Source organism: Melanostigma gelatinosum (genome assembly GCF_949748355.1).
Source record: "Melanostigma gelatinosum genome assembly, chromosome: 9".
Classification (NCBI taxonomy): Eukaryota; Metazoa; Chordata; class Actinopteri; order Perciformes; family Zoarcidae; genus Melanostigma; species Melanostigma gelatinosum.
The window spans coordinates 15716433-15734617 of NC_136642.1; positions in this window are offsets into that span (position 1 = coordinate 15716433).

The following is an 18185-nucleotide window of genomic DNA, read 5'->3' on the forward strand; positions in this document are numbered from 1 at the left end:
GTGTGTGCACACCCACATTTGTTTAAGTTTGTGAGTTCACAGGAATGCACATGTGCATCGATGTGTGTGTCCGTTCTTGTCTTCATGCGCATGGCGTGCATATGTCTTCCTCTGTGTGGCTTTTTCTATGTCATGGAAAACCTATCAAAGTCTCCCCCATTAAAAAGCCTTCCGTGGCACATTATTAGCCCCCCGTTACAAGGGCAATCTATCTAAGCTCAAACTAAGGGGGAAGGAGAGGTGGAGGAGGGTTGGGCATTGGGAGTGGTGGGGGAGATTCCTGTCAGCTCAGAGAACATTAGCTGTCCCAGAGTGCTTGTAGCCGCAGCAGGTGTGCTGACCCACCAAGACCCATCAACCCCCTGCTTCTCTCTCTCTCTCTCTCTCTCTCTCTCTCTCTCTCTCTCTCTCTCTCTCTCTCTCTCTCTCTCTCTCTCTCTCTCTCTCTCTCTCTCTCTCTATCACACACGCACATACTCGTGTCTCGGGAAGCACAAACACACACTGAATTTCTGACTGCAGGCACATACGCATATGTAAACCTACACATATGCACAAATGGCACAACAGCAGACGTGTACACACACAACCAATACCACCCATTGAGACAAAAGCTCTTTAAATCATCAGAAGGGAGAGGAAGTTAATTAATAAAAGTGCAGCCTCGTATCACTAACTTATGAGATGAGAAGAACAGCAAGGATGAAGACAGGAATGCCTTATTAGTGGATGTGGACCACACCTGATGTTTGTGAACTCAGTTTTGAATATGGATGTGTGGTTCCTGAAGGCGCATAAAAAAAATAACCGAAATAAATTGACTCGTAATGAGTAGTAATTTTCAAGGATAAGAAAGTTTTCAAGGAGAGAGACAATAGAACCCAGAATGAAATTTAAAGTAGTCTATTGTGGTCATCCATAAGTGTTAATAGCGGAATCTGAGGCTACACCACACACATCTGAGGGCTGAGTTGATGTGAGCATCAAGATCGAACTGCCAGGAATCCAAATCACTGTTAACCGTAGACTATGTGCCTGTGTCTTAACTGTAACATGCTGTTTCTGATTCAAACTGACTAACGATGGCTCTTTCCCCCCCAAGCTATCCTCATTATTCAACCTTTTTCTAAAAGTTATTATAAATCTTGCAAATCGTCTGAGTGGTTACCAAGATCATGAGGTCCATCTGTAATGGACAGCTACAGCACAAGCGTTTGTCACAAACTGAGATTAAAAAAAGATAAAGAAACAATATACAAAGACACAAATTGAAATTTCCTGTGTCAATGAATTATTTGGTGGTGCTCATATTCACCTTGACTGCACTTTGCAAAGCATATATTTACCACATCCCCTTTGCATTTACCAGCTTTCTGTTTGACTGCCTCGTGTGCTTTGAAAAAGGTCTAAGTTGGAAAGGTAGCGAATAGAAAAGGTTGGGCTCTTTATTCAGAATTCCTTTTGTATTGCTATTTAAGTGATTTTTCTTTTTTTCATGGCACTTTATTAGCCCGGCTTTTACTGTCTGCAACCACTAGCAGATTCCGAAGGAAAGAGAGTGAGGTGGGGTGGGGTAGGGTGGATGGAGACAGGGGAGGAGGTGGGTGGGGTGAGAGATGGATGTAAATGTGGAATAATGTAGCAGGAGTGAATTTGCATGGTCAAATGTCAAAAAAATGAAGCCTTCCCCTGAGCCTTGTCAGGAAAAATAACATAAGTGGCACGCTCCAGCACTGGCATGCCATTAGCGGTTAGTTCTGCCTGTCATCAGTCACTGAGAAGAAGAAATGGCCGTCATTATCTCCAAAAAATGGACTGGGAAAGATGGATACACCCCCCCTTCCCTCTGTGACAAAGAGGCATGTGCTCATACAGTATTTGGATGTGCACTCGCAGACACGTAAGCACACAAAGACAGGGACACACCTGCATGCGTGTGTATGACTCTGCAGAGATAAAACAAAATGAATGTATACAGTATACTGTAAGGCAACACGGATGTACACAAACAGAAAACAAACAGAAAATGGAAAACACAAAAGGAATTTCTCAAGAGTACTATTGTCAAGTACAGGAGATGGTGACGGATATTTGTGAGCGATTGTACAGTATGTGTCTGAAGTGCATGTTGATGTGTGAAACCTTGGAGTCCGAGTTAAAGCTAATCATTGTCTGCCACGCCTCTAACGTTACTTGTCCTGAGGCAAGATATTAACGCTCATTCTGAAATATTATTTCCAGTCATGTAATGTCCATTAACCTGCCACATACTGTATCTCGGCAGCTGGCGAACAACAGACAGGCCACATAATTAAATGAGCTGCTCGCGGAGAATGAGGAAAGGATAGTGTGTGGGGATTGAGTACAAACGTGAATGAGAAGAATCGTGCATTTCTTTTGATACGCACACGCGCATACACACATGCACACTCATTACGGTTCAGCTCACTGCAGGGAGGAGGCTCTGGCAAGCAATTATATAATAAGCTTAAAGACCATAAAATCTGCAGTAGCAAGGACAATTAGCCATTACATTCCATGGTACTGATCGCCACATATTGGTCTTTGAAGATAAAAAAAAGTCCTCTCACTTTTACATTGTCTGCACACCATGTTGAATTGTCCTAACAAGCGTTGACAATTCAATTATTCTTATTTTCTCATGTATTTCTTTTTTTTTTGTGAGAGAAAAGGGATATCTCTGTATTTGCATATTGTCACAATCATTGGCATGCATTCAAATGAATCTAAGACAAGTTTACTTTGTTATGCAGCAGCTTTGTGTCATCGCTTTAATTTGTCCTTGAAAATATTGCTCTTGACATTCAAGAATGCAATTTCCATGTGGCGATGAGACGGAGTGGGTAACAATAGCAGAAAACTGAATATAGCTATGTATTGAGGAGAAGTCCATGAATTTTAAGACAGGGAATATATTGAGGAGCCTGCCGCCAGACAATGAGAGAGAGATAGAGATGGAGAGAGAGAGAACAACCGAGCAAGAGATCAGCATGGCAGCTAATGTAATGAATAATATCTCAAGTGTAAATCCAGCCAATTGAACCCAGGGCTGCCTTCTCCCTCGAGCTAGCCTAAATGAGTTTCCATGGGAATGTGGATAAAAGGAGCACAGACGTCTAGGTCAGGCATATTGGCGAGGAAGAAGCAGAGAGGGGCTGGGAGTATGAAATAGAGTCCTCAGGGTCTGGTTTGGAGAGATTTGCACTTGTGCTAAGCCACTTCAGATGTGAGTGGAGGGTCTAACAGCCTGAGACTTGAGCATCAAGGTATGTGTGTAGGTCTGTTGTTGAACTGTGTAAGCACTGAGAGCAGAATATGCCCCGGAAGCGGTGAGAGCATTTCATACAAGTTATGCCTTCTCCGTGTTCAATTCAACATGTTGTTGGTGCGGTGGTGCCGAGTGTGGAATACGTTTGCTGTCTAATAAGGCAAGACAGACAATACAAAGCATGCAGCACTGCACCATCACAGATGTTAAACCACACAAGGTTTTTAGCTCTTCCTCTTACATTTCTTCCCTCTCAATATTGTCCCCCGTTCTCGATTTAATTGGAAGTCCACGCCGTCTCCCCCGCCAGGAACCTGTCTGCGGTACTTTAGAAGCTGTAGTGACTAAGTTCAAAGTGACACATCTCGGACATGTGAGCTGCACATTACCTTGACACAGTCGCGCTGTAGAAATTAGACGCTGTCTGAATTATTAAAATAACAAGGGACATTTCATGTGATTGGGCAGTGAGATATATACACCCCACCCCCACAATTCTAATTGTCCACTTTAACTGGTTTCTTTGAGCCTTCAGCATCAGTCAATGTAAAGTACTGGTTTGCAGATTTCTTCGCTCCCATTAGGGAAGAGGATCGAGGCATGGCTGTCCTCTAAGCCCACCTCGTTTATTATAATGACCTGCCAGGCCCAGACATGAACATGTTAAAGTTATAGGAGAGAGGGACATGACAGGTGCACACAACCTTGTCAGATCTGTGTTGGTCTAGTTGGAGCGTACAGATCCTCCACTCTGGAAAGTCGGATGAGCAGATCGGTGTGTTGCTGAAAATGGCTGACTAATTGTCAAATTCCAACTAATGTTAATATGAATGTGTATGTATAGGTATGCACAAATACATGTAGGTTAGTTTTTCAAGGGGGTTCGATGTTTGTGAAAATATTAATATGTGAGAACGCTGGACATGCTAAAAAACTATTGGAATACATTTTCACCTGGCTATGGACATGGAATTGTATATTTGATGTTTTGAAGCATTTCATGTGACGTAATTATCCCCGACTGCATAACTTGAAACCATTTCATCAATGTACAGTAGAGGTCCCTCCAAGGGATTACAATGTTCATTAATTTAGTATTGAGTTAAGGATTTGATGTGCTGACAGTGTTTTTACTCTGCAAAAAGTTTGGGCTTGCTTTTCAATGTCACAGCAGTTTTGAATATGTTAAGTTTAAATTCGCAAGACTATAAATTACAACAATAGTCACAAATCAGTTATTTTTAGCTTAATTAAGATTTATAAGAATTTATATAGGCGAAAGATCAAGAGGCAACTTTATTCATAAATATGACATACAATATTGTTTTATGCCTCAGACTGTCTTTTTCAGATGAATAAGTACAGCATTAGATTGAAACTATCCAAAGCGTACAAATGTCATAATCCACTTGTCATAAGTCCAGAGCAAACCGTTATTATGTAGAGATGAAAGTTCAAAGAAGACAAACGTACTTTGACTTATCATCAAACCTCATGCTAGAACAAAAGGCCAGTGTGTTTAATGGAGTCACAGTAAACGTTTCTGTAAGCCCCATGAGATCTAAGTAAACAAATGTAGGTCTTCTACGTCTGCATAATGGAGCGCTGCCTTTACATTCACCCTTGGTCTCTGACTACTCTTATCTGTGAGGGCGTTAATGCCATGTAGAAAACACACAAATACAGGAGCAGTGTGAGTTTCTTTCCCCCCCTCCCAGAACTAACATCCAAACTGGACTCTATAATCCTCTGCCATTCTTTTAATCATCTGACACCCAGAGAGGGCAACATCTATTTTCATCTGGTCCTGATAGGATCTCTTTAGGATTTAAAGAGGGGCCTCAGCACGCTGCGCCCAGCAGCTCAGCTGTGATCTGGGGCTTTGGGGAGTTCTCATTAGGCGTTAGCGGACCCCAGATCGAAGAAACCCAGTTCTGGCTCGTGGATTTTTAATCCTCCTATGGCCTGTGTTGGGAGATGGAGTTATTTAGGGCTCTTTGATTAGCCTTACAGCTGCACTTTGATTGAGAGAACTTCTAAAGATCGAGCTGCTGGGCTGCAATTTGGAGGTGGTGGAGGACGTGTGTGAAGGTGGTGTTGTGTTTAGTTATGTCGTGTGTGTGTGAGAGCATTTTTGTAATCAATGAATAAGTACTTTTCAGTGTCTGTGTTCCATTGAACATGTGTTCAGCAGATGTGTACATGTACACTATAGTCAGAGAATATGTTTGAGGTTAAGAGGAGGTAGGAACATGGGTGATGTGTTAGCAAATTAAAGAAACACTGTAGTGCTTCTGCAATGACCTCCTTCAAGCTAAAAGCCATGATGGACATACACAGAAATAGGAGGACAGAATGACAAACAGAAAGAGACAGCGGACAGAGATTTGAGGCGTGGACGAGGCCAAAAACGTTTGAATGCCCACAGCAACTTGACATTTGGTGTCTCCTCTGTTCTGCTCAGTTTCAAACCACCAGGTAATAAAGCCAGGCCGGCCTGTCAGTGTTGGGTTGAGAGTGCTACCATCCGGGGCCAAGGCTGTTCTTCAGATGTAAAGGAGGGGATTGAATCATGCTTTGTACTTTGATGGTTGTCTGGGCCTTTTGAAGTGACTGTACTGAGATCAATGGAAAACATTTAAAGCTGGATGAAGGACAACTCATGTTTGACACAATGACACATCTTTGTATGCAAAAAAAATACACGTGCACACAGATATACACAGCCATGCCTACATTCCTACATATACACATGCGTCTACATAACCCAGAAGTAGCACACTGGCACGTTTTGGAGTTGGGTATGATATTCCATTGGTATTTCTATATCCTAAATGGAGAGAAAGCCTGCTCTACTGCCTTGTGAGTCAGAGAACATATTGCGTTGATGGGTAATAGGAGACCCAGTCATCAGGAAGGAAGGACCGCTGGGACCTGCAATAGCTGGGAATGTCTGTTTTGGTATACTGTAGCGAGTGGATTTAAGCTTCCTGGGAAATTTGCATGGATCTCTATATGAGAGCGAGAGAGAGAGAGAGATACAGGCTATCTCATGAAAACCTTATGAAGCCTAATGACTCATAATGAAGGCTTTTGTGGGTTTTAGGGAAAAAAATCTTCAGAGTTGAATACCGTCAAAGCTCATGGGAGAAGAGGCATGCATTTTATATGCATGCCTCTTGTTAGATTGTTTGTCGGGAATTAAACATTTGGGCAGACTGAATTAACAGATGCATTGGGTACCAATTGTAAATTGTGTTGTGTACTTTAATGGTTACAACGGAATCGTGCTAAGAATGGCTATTCATACTAAAAATATATTCATATGTTTCCTTATTAATGCAGTTGTTATATTGATGCATAAAGAAATGCAGTTAAATCAACCGTCATGTGTCACAGCTGATCCCCATATGTTTTTGTAAAATGACATATTGAGTGTTTATACTGAGCGCTTTACCCCTTAGTCATGTGTTCATGGGCCGATCTACAACTATACATAATTCCTTTTCTTCAAGTTTACAAGTAGTCACTCTGAGCTGTTGGGACATCATTTTGGATGCCTCTTCCACCAATGTATCTCTGTGCAATGGTGCAAAAGTTGCAAAAAGGAATTATTTGGCTGAAAAGTAGGAAAACAACATTCAGTGAAACACATCGGTTTAGAAAATGGTTTGTAAATATATGACGAAAAAATTATTGAAATGAAATGTGCACTGGGATTATGGGAGAAGCGTGTTGAATTGGATTTCTCCCAGCGCACAATCCTTGCCGTCTTTGTTAAATGTTCCCTTTATTCTGTAAATGGATCTAGAGTTAAAGGTTTGTTCTGATCTCTTTGCATGTGAGGCACTTCAGTAAGCAAACTATGCATAATTAGAAACTAATTATGCAAAGCATTTATGTTCCTTTCAAGCTCGCTGTAAGTATAAAACATCTTGTTTTTTGTGTCACTAGATTCTGGCCACAACAAAAGCCAACTGACACAACAAGGTCACAGAGGAAAGAAAGAACATCAGGACAAAAGCCCAATCAGTCCGACCACAGCGTATCATTTTATATTACAAAAAGCAACACAATCATGAAACTTATCACGGTCAAAATGTCTAAATGAGCAACATTTCAGTTGTGTTGACGGTAGGCTACTCACTGCCTTCCCAGGGTTGGAAGTCAAGAGACACTTTGGTTCGTAGCACAGGGATGTCACTGTTGTGGAGATATGAGGCTAAGCAGTGAGCTGGCCCTGCCACCAAAGCTTTGATTCCAGGCCTAAGTATGTACAGATATCTAAGGTGTTGACACTTCGCCCTCTAAGCCCCATTTCTTTTCCCTGGGATCAGTGAGGCTCACTGATAGCAGATTATCTCTGCGGCATTTTGTGGCCCAGTTGGCACCCTCATTTGTTATCTGCTCACAGATACACTGCGGTACAGTCTGTGGAGGTAGACAGAAATGTCAGAATCAAGCATCTTAGACATATTCACTTCCTCTCTTTGTTATTAAAGGTATTGTGTGGATGTCTGTGAAGTAATAAAGTCAGACAAAACCACTATCTGTACTTCTGTGGATCTTGCACGGAAATACAAGTGGTGGCCTGTCCACTGTCAGAATAGGTGTGTTGAATTATGTTTTGATATGGAAGATACAGGTAATAGAATATCAGGTGTAGGATGACGGTTAACGATGTAAAGATGTGTTTGACGTACAATTGTACACATCATTTAGTTTGGTTATTTTAACAAAAGTCCAAACTGCTGCTGTTTTACAAATGATGTTGAAAACTATAAGATGGTAGATCTCGATCAAAACAGTACTTTATTCCTGATGATAATTAGCAGGGATTAGCCATATATTCTTAAGGTTGCTATGGCCGTGGTGTACAAACTAACTTGGTGCACCAAAATGTTGTGATGTGCATGACTTAGTGGTGGCAGTGTGCTATGAATTGCCAATTAAAAAGTATATTGTATAAACAAATTTGCATTTGATTTGGGCTCTTTAAAAAGCAATTAATAGTGAGTTTTTCTTTATACTTTTGTTGTAACTCACACATGCTCCGCATCTTGACTCTATGGGTAAAAGTCTTTTACAATCATGACCATGCATTCGGCCACTTAACATTTGCAGAAGTGTAGCCGGCCAATCAAGGCGTGCCTACTCTGAATACTGTAATATATTTCCAAAGGTTGTATGGCAAATTACTTTGCTAAATGCACCTGTGCTCTGAGGTAGCTCCCAGTACAATTACATCAAGCGCACTTACATGTGGTGTACCACTTCACTATGTCTGAACATTTTGTAACCTTTGATTCAGTCACTCTCTGGAGTTTGTACTATATTTTTCACAACTTCCTCTGTGAAGGGTGAACAGCATGTTTGTACATCGGTAAAGTTAGTCTAAGATGAGAAACATGTCAGACCCAATTAAAAGGGTCGCCTGACACAAAGTGACAGAATTCAGATTCAGTAAACAAAAATAAGAGCATCCAAACATCCCAAAGTAGTTCATGCTAAATGTGTTATCTATGTGTTTTTTTTAACTCGCACTCTCTTCGATGTGTCCTCTTGCGCCTGTGTAACTTTGATATATGTGGTTGACTCTCTGGAGTGCTGGCGAGCCTTTGATACTAGAAGGGCACAAAATAATATCTTCCCTTTGAAAAACAATTTCAGGGAGAGGGGATCAGTATAAATAGGCCTTTTTATGTGCACCAGGGGCCGATGTGAATCTGATGGGGAACTTGTGATAGGCTTTTTTAAATGGCAATGCAAAATTGATGAGTGGAGGGGCCCGGGCTGTTGTCGCGTGGATGGAGATGTGACTGCATAAGGACATCAAGGCCTTACACACACACACACACACACACACACGACTGTGCAGATGCATGCAAATGTGGGCTGCACACAAACGCACTCAGAAACCCACATGTGCGTGCACAGCAATACACACACATGCGCACAAAAGCAAACACACTCTCTATTGGCTTGACACTTACACTCCAGTCAGGCCTGAAGGCTTAATCGAGATATAGAGAGAGTTCTCTGGAGGAGAGAAGAAAATGGTCTGACCAGTCATCTCCCTTTCTCTCTCCAATTCATCCCTCCATCCCTCCTTCTACAAGAGTCCGCTATCGTGCTATCTGTTATCTCCACACAGCTGCAGACCGAGCAGCTCTCCACCTTGTCCCCTCCCCACCCACCCACCACCACCTCTTCCAATCTTGATGGGTATTGGGGAATGTAAGAGAAGAGTTTCCTGATAAAGCTGTCTAATGAACATACAGGAACTTTAGTAAGTTAAGCATCAAAACATCGAAGGCTGTTTGAACTTTGACTCCACCTGCATTAGTGCAGAGTCCTTATCAGGCCTCTCGAGTGGAGAGATTAGCCACTTCCTAATGAAGTGGTGAAATCGTAAAGGTCTTACTCCAAGGCAGAGTGGATTGCTTCCAACATTTTTAACTCTGTTATCTCCCGTACCCAGATTGCCATTGAGGGAAAAAAAAAAGGTAAGGAAGGCAAGGGTCCACTCTCCCTCCTCCTTCCCCTTCTTCTTGGATTTCAAGTCACACACACAAAAAATATGACATCAGATCAAGCTCGTATCTGCCAAAAGTAAACAATTACATCAAATACAGAAGCAGAGAAAATAACTGTTTGAGATACTGTATCTTGCGCTCAGTAGCCTCAGTTGTCAATGCAGACTTCATTTACTTTTTGACCCGGAGCAGTTGTTAGGAATGGGGATGCATTATCTGAACGATCCCCTGTGTTTTAGTCAATCAGGGGGCTGTAGACGACTTATAAATCTTACATGCCTCCACTTCCCAGCGAGGTCAGACACGCGTTGCATATTCAAAACCTGCATTAAGACACCGTTTCTCGCATCCCTGTTTCTTTTGCAGCCCCAATCAAAACCAACGCACTTCTCATCAACCATCAGATTATCATACAAATAGACGAGATTGTGATACATGCAAATGAAGAGAATACGGGGGCGATGATCTGTCTACATAATGAATGTGGTCTTTGTTTAACGGTCATCAGGTTTACCACTGCTTACATCTGTACCGTTGTTGATGGACATGGAGATGTGATGTTGATGTTCTTGACTGACTTTGCATGCCTTATTAATATCTTTGGGAGGGCATGTAGTTTGAACCTTAATCAGGGAATTTAGTTGAATACATTATGTTCGAGTGTTGATTTGATGTAATTGAAGAATTTAAAGCTATAACGCGAGGAGTGCTAAACCTCTAACCTTATGCAGTTGATGTTGTTTACTCTTAAAAATAGTGTTTACATTATATGTGGTGTTTAATCATCATGACAGACGGAGAACTTTGAACTTTTATCCCGAACAGAATAATTGCTGTCCATATCTATCTAATCATATTCCTGCAAATGATAGCAAAAAGCAAGCATGTAGAGTGAGAAACCTTTCTAATGTACCATCCCACTTACTCGTAATTTTTAGTAGAATGCATATTCCGGCCAATGCATTATTCACAAATTAAGAGCCAGAATTTTCAGTTTCCACCTAAAATCCAGCTTTTCAAACAGACAGGAGAGCGAAAGTACAAGAAATGTTGTCAGTTCTGGCCAGTGTACAACATGCATCTCAATCCCTGTAATAGCACTCCTTATTCTGACACGTTAATAATTGATTGTTAAGTGATAAGCCTCGCTCAAGCATGAGAAATAGCAGGGGCCCAGAAATGAATATGAAAAACCACCGCAGTATAATTCATAAGGTTGTGTTCGATCAGTGTTGGCTTCTCTCAGGGTTCTCTATTATTCATAATACAGCCTAATATGCTTAGTACTTCCTCTTTCTGACTCGAGTCATTAATGGTCTCCTCTCTTGTGGTTGAAGCAAAAGACAATGATTGACCATATGATAATATGAAGTTGACTTGATAGCTCAAGTCGAAATGTAAGCTTATTCATTTGCCTTATTTGGGAAAGGATGCCAAATTAGCTTGTTGTTGTGCAAATCAGCCCGATCCCTCAACTCAGCAGTCTATTCTGACTCTACTAATCCTCCCTGTCATCATGTTGTTTCTGTGTCTGTCTCTGTCACATGTGTAGCGTGGGGACTCATTGTCTTACTGTGCTGTTAACATGACATGGACCAAACATCCAGCACATGTCTTGAAATGGCAGGGTTTTTCCCAACCATCCTACTAAACGTGCTACTTATCACTGTTCCTTACACCAATCCTCAGGAGGGCTTCTAAGTTTGATTTGTATCCAATATCAAGAGGTGAACACCTAATGAGATTTTTATGGACTTTTCCTTCCAACTTCATTAGCTTTTTATGAATGAGCGGCGGGGGGGGGAGGGCTCCTCACGAAATCCCCATGTGCATCAAAGAGCAAAGGGAGAAGGGTTAGGATGAAGGTAGGGAGGGATAGATGTTGTAAGAGCGGAAACAGGAATTTTTTGTGGCAGCAGAGAAGCTCTCTCTAGAGACTATCGCAGATAGCCCTGCGAGAGGCTCCCATCAGGCAGAAACCGAGAAGCCTTAAGTGTTTTATACGAATTCAATACGGCGGTTAAAAATACCAGAGGGAATATCACATTCATATCTCTGTCGCTTGCCTCACTTAATACTGGGATGGTTGGCTGGGTGGATGGAAAAGAGGAGAGGAAAGAGGCCCTCTCAGTGCCTCTGCTGAGGGGGTGACAGTTAATTCTTGATGTAGCAGTCAGCAGCTGCTGGGCAACTCCTTTCTACACAGCTCTTTATATAATGAAAGCATCCCACCAAATGCAATTACATTAGAACCAGTTTAAGTCAGGACTGAGACGGCGCTATTTTTCACAGTAGATTAGTTGTCACATCTGTCATCATTCAAACAAGTGGAACATTTAATTTTTTTGTTTCTTTGGTCTCTTTTTGCTGTTCATATAACATTGCTTGTTTAAGGGCCAGCAACTATTTCCTTGAGGGAATGCAGTATGTTGACCTTGCATACGGCGGAGATAGAAAATAATGTTCACTCGGGGAAGTCTGTTGAGACAAACGTTCAATTTGAAGTGCAATTAGTACGATATTTCTCGATTTATCTATCTTATCTTATTTCTGATGAGCAAGGGCTGCAACGTCTGTGAGTGTGATGGGTTGTTGGTCAATAACTGTAACTCAGCAATTTTACTTGGCGCTGAGATTTTTGGCTCTTAACCTTATCTGCTTTTTGGCTTGTAGGGTTAGTCTGCTCTGCCTTTTCCCCCTGGAACAGATTCTTCCTGCTCAACACCAACCTGCATTTCTTAACTGTTCAGTAGGCCTACAAGTGACCGATCGACGTTTCTACACATGATGTTTAAAGGCAAACGGTCATATAAGTTATTACATTAACTTGTTTTGCAAATAGATTCAGATATAGATTGGCTTGGTTGCTTATGTTTGTTAGGAATTCCCAAAGTGCATTATATATTATTTACCTATTGCCCTGTGTCAGCCTTTTATCACATGCAGGCTAAATTGACCGCACAAATGTCATTTGTATGAGACAATTATCATCATTTTACTTTTGAGATAAATTATCATTGCCATTAAGTGCCAAATTTTTAAATATAGAAAAAAGTCAAACATTTCATATATGAACTCGGTGTAAATAATATGACTGCTTGGTTTGACAGAATCCTGGTCAGAGAGAGAAGGAGATGGGAGATGTCTTCTGCATTTCTACTGATTTCACTGAGGTTATGTTGTTCTAAGTACACATCTGTTTTTGTGTATGTGTGTATTTATTCATGGGATAGCGCTACAATGCGTTCAGAATCATTGCAGATTGCCTGGGAGCCTCATTTTGCTTTGTTTAACTCCCTGTATGGTGATTACACAAAAATAAATGTAATCGTCTTCAAGCATTGTGCCATTGTTTGGCTTTATCAATTAAATTAACCACCATTCCAAATCCTCCCATTCTGCATGCAGAGCGACTCTTATCAGCAACTGTATCATGGCAGAAAGGAGAAAATGAGCATTCCCTTTTGTTCTTCAACAATCTCATCATGAAACAATACAAAAGGCACTCTGCATTTCTTCTGCCAGCCGCTCTCTTCTCTTTCTTCCAGCCCGTGCACACAGCTCTGTCTTCTTCCTCTTTCCCTGCTTCTCCTCTTTAGCCGCTCTTGGCTGCTCTCCAGTCTCACTTAAACCCATTAGCTCTATTACTGAAATTATTTTCCTCCCCGGCCATGTCTTTGTGCAGAGGGAGTGAATTTCACAGATATCAGAAGCTGTGGAGAATAGGGAGGAATGGCTGCGAGTCACCGCTGTGTGTGTGTGTGTGTGTGTGTGTGTGTGTGTGTGTGTGTGTGTGTGTGTGTACGGGGGTGCGTTTCGTCTGTGTGCATTATGCTCCTTGGCTGCTCATGGTTGCTTCTTAATTAATGCTTCTTTGTCCTGGAGGAGCTATAAGGAGAGAGGCAGCGACGGGATGAAAGAGTTGTATGCATTGACCTCACTGTGCCATTTGAGGGCAGTGCAGTCTCAGGGTTTTGGGTAAACACACGGGACATGTGCACACTTCAGTATGAACAAAGGGTTGATGTTAAACTTTTACATCTTCTTTCCCAGTTTAGAATCTAGAGTTTGAAGGCCAATGTGTTATTTTTAAGTTAAAGAAGACGGTAAAATTATCTTTGAGGCTTCTTTGAGGTCTGTCATTTTTTTGTATTTAATGTATTAATCAATAAATTAGTCTATCATTCCTATTAGGCATAAATGCCTTGATTTTAATGTTTTCCTATAGTGTAAAACACTGGTCATAAATGCAAAATAATATAAACAGAGGGAGGTGTAGTGGGTTAGTTATTTACACTTTGATGTTTCATTCAACAAATAATATCATACAAATAATATGAAATTAAAAGATTGCAGGTTTTTAATTCCAAACCAACAAAAGAAAAAATCCCATTACTGTTTAAGTTCTGGGAAAGAGTTTATATAGCGTAGTTTAAGGCAAGTGTTGGAGTAAATGAAGTATTGGGTGTTTTACTATCCAAAACTATAAGGTCAACATGTGCTACAATTTTTCTGATGTAGGAGTAACATGAAACAATAATTAAACTTGAAACCAAATAATGTTGCAAAAAGAAACAAGTGATTGAATGAATAAGATATCACTTATTAAACGGTTTTCAGAAATTCATAGCTATTGAGATAGTGCTATCTCATCATAGCTATATCAGCATGCCTGAATCTCCAACTACTGGCTGTCCTGCACAACATATATTATTCTTGGCTTTGCCGCCTGCTATATTTAACTCAGTGTTTCTGGTTTTCTCATAGAGATTTCAAAGGATGTAATTTATTGAGATGTTGTGCACACATGTGGACGGTTGGGCACATTTCCTCATGATGAGATGCTTTCTTTTTACATTTATGATGTTCAGTTATACAGAAATACGGGGCAAACCTTTTGATTTTCTGAACCATGCCACCACACGTTTAAGTCTCTTTTTCTTACCCGCACACACAGACACTTTTTCTATCTCTTCATATCCATCCTGCTTTGGCCTTGGCACTGGATCACTCCCAGTTTGCTCTGTGTAAAACAAAGGCAAATAAGCTTGTCGGGGGTGGGAAGAGGAGAGGAGCATGGCGATGCACGAACATCAAACATAATGACAGGCTGGCCTTCAAAATAACTTGGTGCACGGCATTTTGAAGAACTTTTATAACTGCACTCACATACGTCACATATGTGTCAGCTTATATTTTCACAAAGGAACATTTTTTTTGCCGTGGCAGCTTGCACATGCGGAAGCTTCTAGATAATAGTTATTTTCATTTCTCGGAACCGCGCTTAGGCTCTTTTACGAATAAAGAGATGCCGGTGTCGCCACTCTAAGTAGTGTTTTGGTACCCACAAAGAGAGTCAGTGGGTCTGTGCACCAAGTTTAAGGTTTTTAACGTGGCCCTGCTGTTGCACTGCTGCATCACAGCCCACAAGTGTTTGAAGCACTCTTAGGGGGATTACATCTGTGGAAAGGACAACCAGATTTAACATTACAATATTTACAACATTTACACATAAAGCCAGCAAGTGTTTTACCAGGAAACTTCATGGTCTATTCAGGTGTTTACTCAAAGATCGTATGCGAAAGAGCTGGCTGAAACACACACACACACACACACACAGTATTGCATGTGTGATTGTGCAGCGCTGTATGATTGATAATGTGATCTACTGATCCCTCCTGAGTAGCGGCACGGGGCTCAACAGCAGCAGTGGCTCCATGCTTACTCAACCATAACGCAGCCTGCTCTCACTGGGGCCCTCCTATATTCCTACATGTGTGTGAAGCAGCGTGTGTTACCAAAAGAGGTGCTTGCTTATATTATTGCCTTTTGTATAAATATGACTACACCTTTTATAAATATGGCTTCATTTTTAAACCTGCACGGAGAATGGCTGTTTAGCCATTTTCTTTTCACTGTTATCTATACCATGCCTCTGCCCAACAGTGTCTGTGCTGTATGTGTGTAAGAGACACAGAGAGAGAGAGCTAATTCCAGGCACCTCCTTGTCATTGTTGTGTTTTGAATATCACCTCCCTCTTTCCTCTCAACCTCTCCCCCCCTCCTCTCCACTCTCTCTCCTTGTGCCTTCCTGCTGCTTGTTTCCTGTGACAGGGGAAGTGGCAGCTCCTGGTGACCCTTGAACCCTGGCTGGTCACTTAGGCAGATACGTTGGACGTTGAGGACTTTGTCGGCGGGCGACAAGGACTCTGAGAAAGCAAGGCCAGTCCTAATCAGATGGAGGAAAAAAGAGGAGGAAGGATTTATTGTTTGTTGTTGTGACTTAACACGGTGGAACATTGCTCAGATATTTCCCTACTCTTAAGTGTCACCAGGTTGACAGTAAAAAAACCACAAGTCAAATATTGGCAGCAGTCACTGACTGACAACCACTGAAATCCTTAAGTCTTATTCACTGATGAGGGTTTTGATGATGCATTATTTTTTCATATTAAAGAATATCATACAAGGATCGCAGTAAACTTATTCATTTTGGGGATTTATAAAAATTGTGATCATTCTAAGCAAAGCAAATATGTGTTTGAAAATGTATTTGTCAAAATGTGTTCAAAACTCAAACACTTTAATCATTCAAATTAAAAATGTAAATGTTTAAAATTAGTACATCTGCTCCAACATTGGGTTTTTTCATTAATGACTTGACAATACAGCAAAATTACTTCTGCAGAGACATCCATCCCCTGTCACGAACTCTACATTTCATTCCCAAGGCAGTGCAGTCTCAGCGTACCCGCATCATTTGATGGATCCACTCAAACACCACCAACAGGATGCAAAACAACAGTTCACAATATACACAGCATCATCTAAAACCCCTCCTTTGCCCTTTTCTCTCATATTGTTGTGTTTTCCATGGGACCATGTTGTCTCAAAGGCTCAGTTAATGAATTCTGGACAATTAGTGGGATTGAAATTTATTGACAGAACAGCAACGAGCCAGCCTGCCTTCCTGCCCGGCTGCGTGGCTCTCATTGTCCAGAGTGTTCGGAGCATATGCTATTGAGCTGCGCTGCTTGCTTGACAGCAAAGGGCTGGTTCAATTACATCCATTGCTTGATGACCGAGGAGAGAGCAGCGGGGCCATGCATGCTAGTTTGTGATAAGAGGGGAACTCTGCAGCGCCGTCGCCCTCATTATGCATGTCTGACAGTAACCTAGAAAACCTAAGAAATTATACACAATACAAAGCATATGCTTCTTGTTTCTTTTGGGGAGGAAAATTGATTCCAAGAAAGTAATGATGTAGACAATGTGGGGCTGACCAAAGCACTCTGATGCAAACTACAGAACTGTTTTTTGGGTGGGTGGTGAATTAATGCCAATGGATATTTCTTTTCAAGCCAGCTGCACATTCACATCCTGTCCTGGCGGGATAAAGTATGGAAGCATATGCAGCAAGTCACCCGCATAATGACTACTTTGGGTTTTTTTCTGTTTTCAGCCATGGATGATTTTAGATTAACTTGTTGACATAAGTCACAACCTACCACAAAGTTTTCAACAGACTTTCTCTCCCCTGTTTGTATCCAAAACATGCATCTAAAAATGTAGCTGAATAAGAAATGATGACAATAATGAGCCAAATCATAGAGCGACAGATACTGTTTTTGTTAATAATTTTGGGATTCTGTATGTTTTATATGATTGTATATATTGCATATAATATGGATTACTTTTGTCCCTGAACAACCTGTCTTTGTCTTCTCTCCTTTGTTCCCAGACAAAGACACAACACTGTGACATTCAGTATTATTTATGGCAGGCTTTGAATTTGACGCCTCAGCCCAAGGAACTGCAGTTAGCTAGTTAGCTAGGAGCATTCTGTTTGTGTCAACAGCTCCCTTTGTGTGTCTGGAGTGATTTATTATGTAAAAGAGGGTTGGTTGGGGGGAGCAGGGAGGGTGACACTGACCTTCCTTTAATTAACACTGATGGAGACCAAGGTGAGAGGCAAGATGATGAAGATGGATCTTCCCACATAAATCATCCTTCCTCCAGGCTGGCGTGTTTGTCTAAGTGTGTGTGTGTGTGTGTGTGCGCGCGCAAGTGTGTGTTAACGTCATTTCTAACAGAAATAACCTTGTGGTTCACAGGTTAAATGAACGTTTGGGTAGGTGCAGAACCTCCATTATTTACCCCCGATGGGCTCCTCGTTGTGGTTATTTGCTCAAAGGTTTAATTGATTAATCCCCCACTCCATTCATTATGTTTTTTTTGTAATATTTCTAATGTACTATTTCTTTGTTCCTTTGGGATAGAAAAAAAACGATCAGGCATTTTAAATGATCACACCGCTCCAAGCCGCATGGGTTTGTAAAGCACAAAGACATTAATATGTC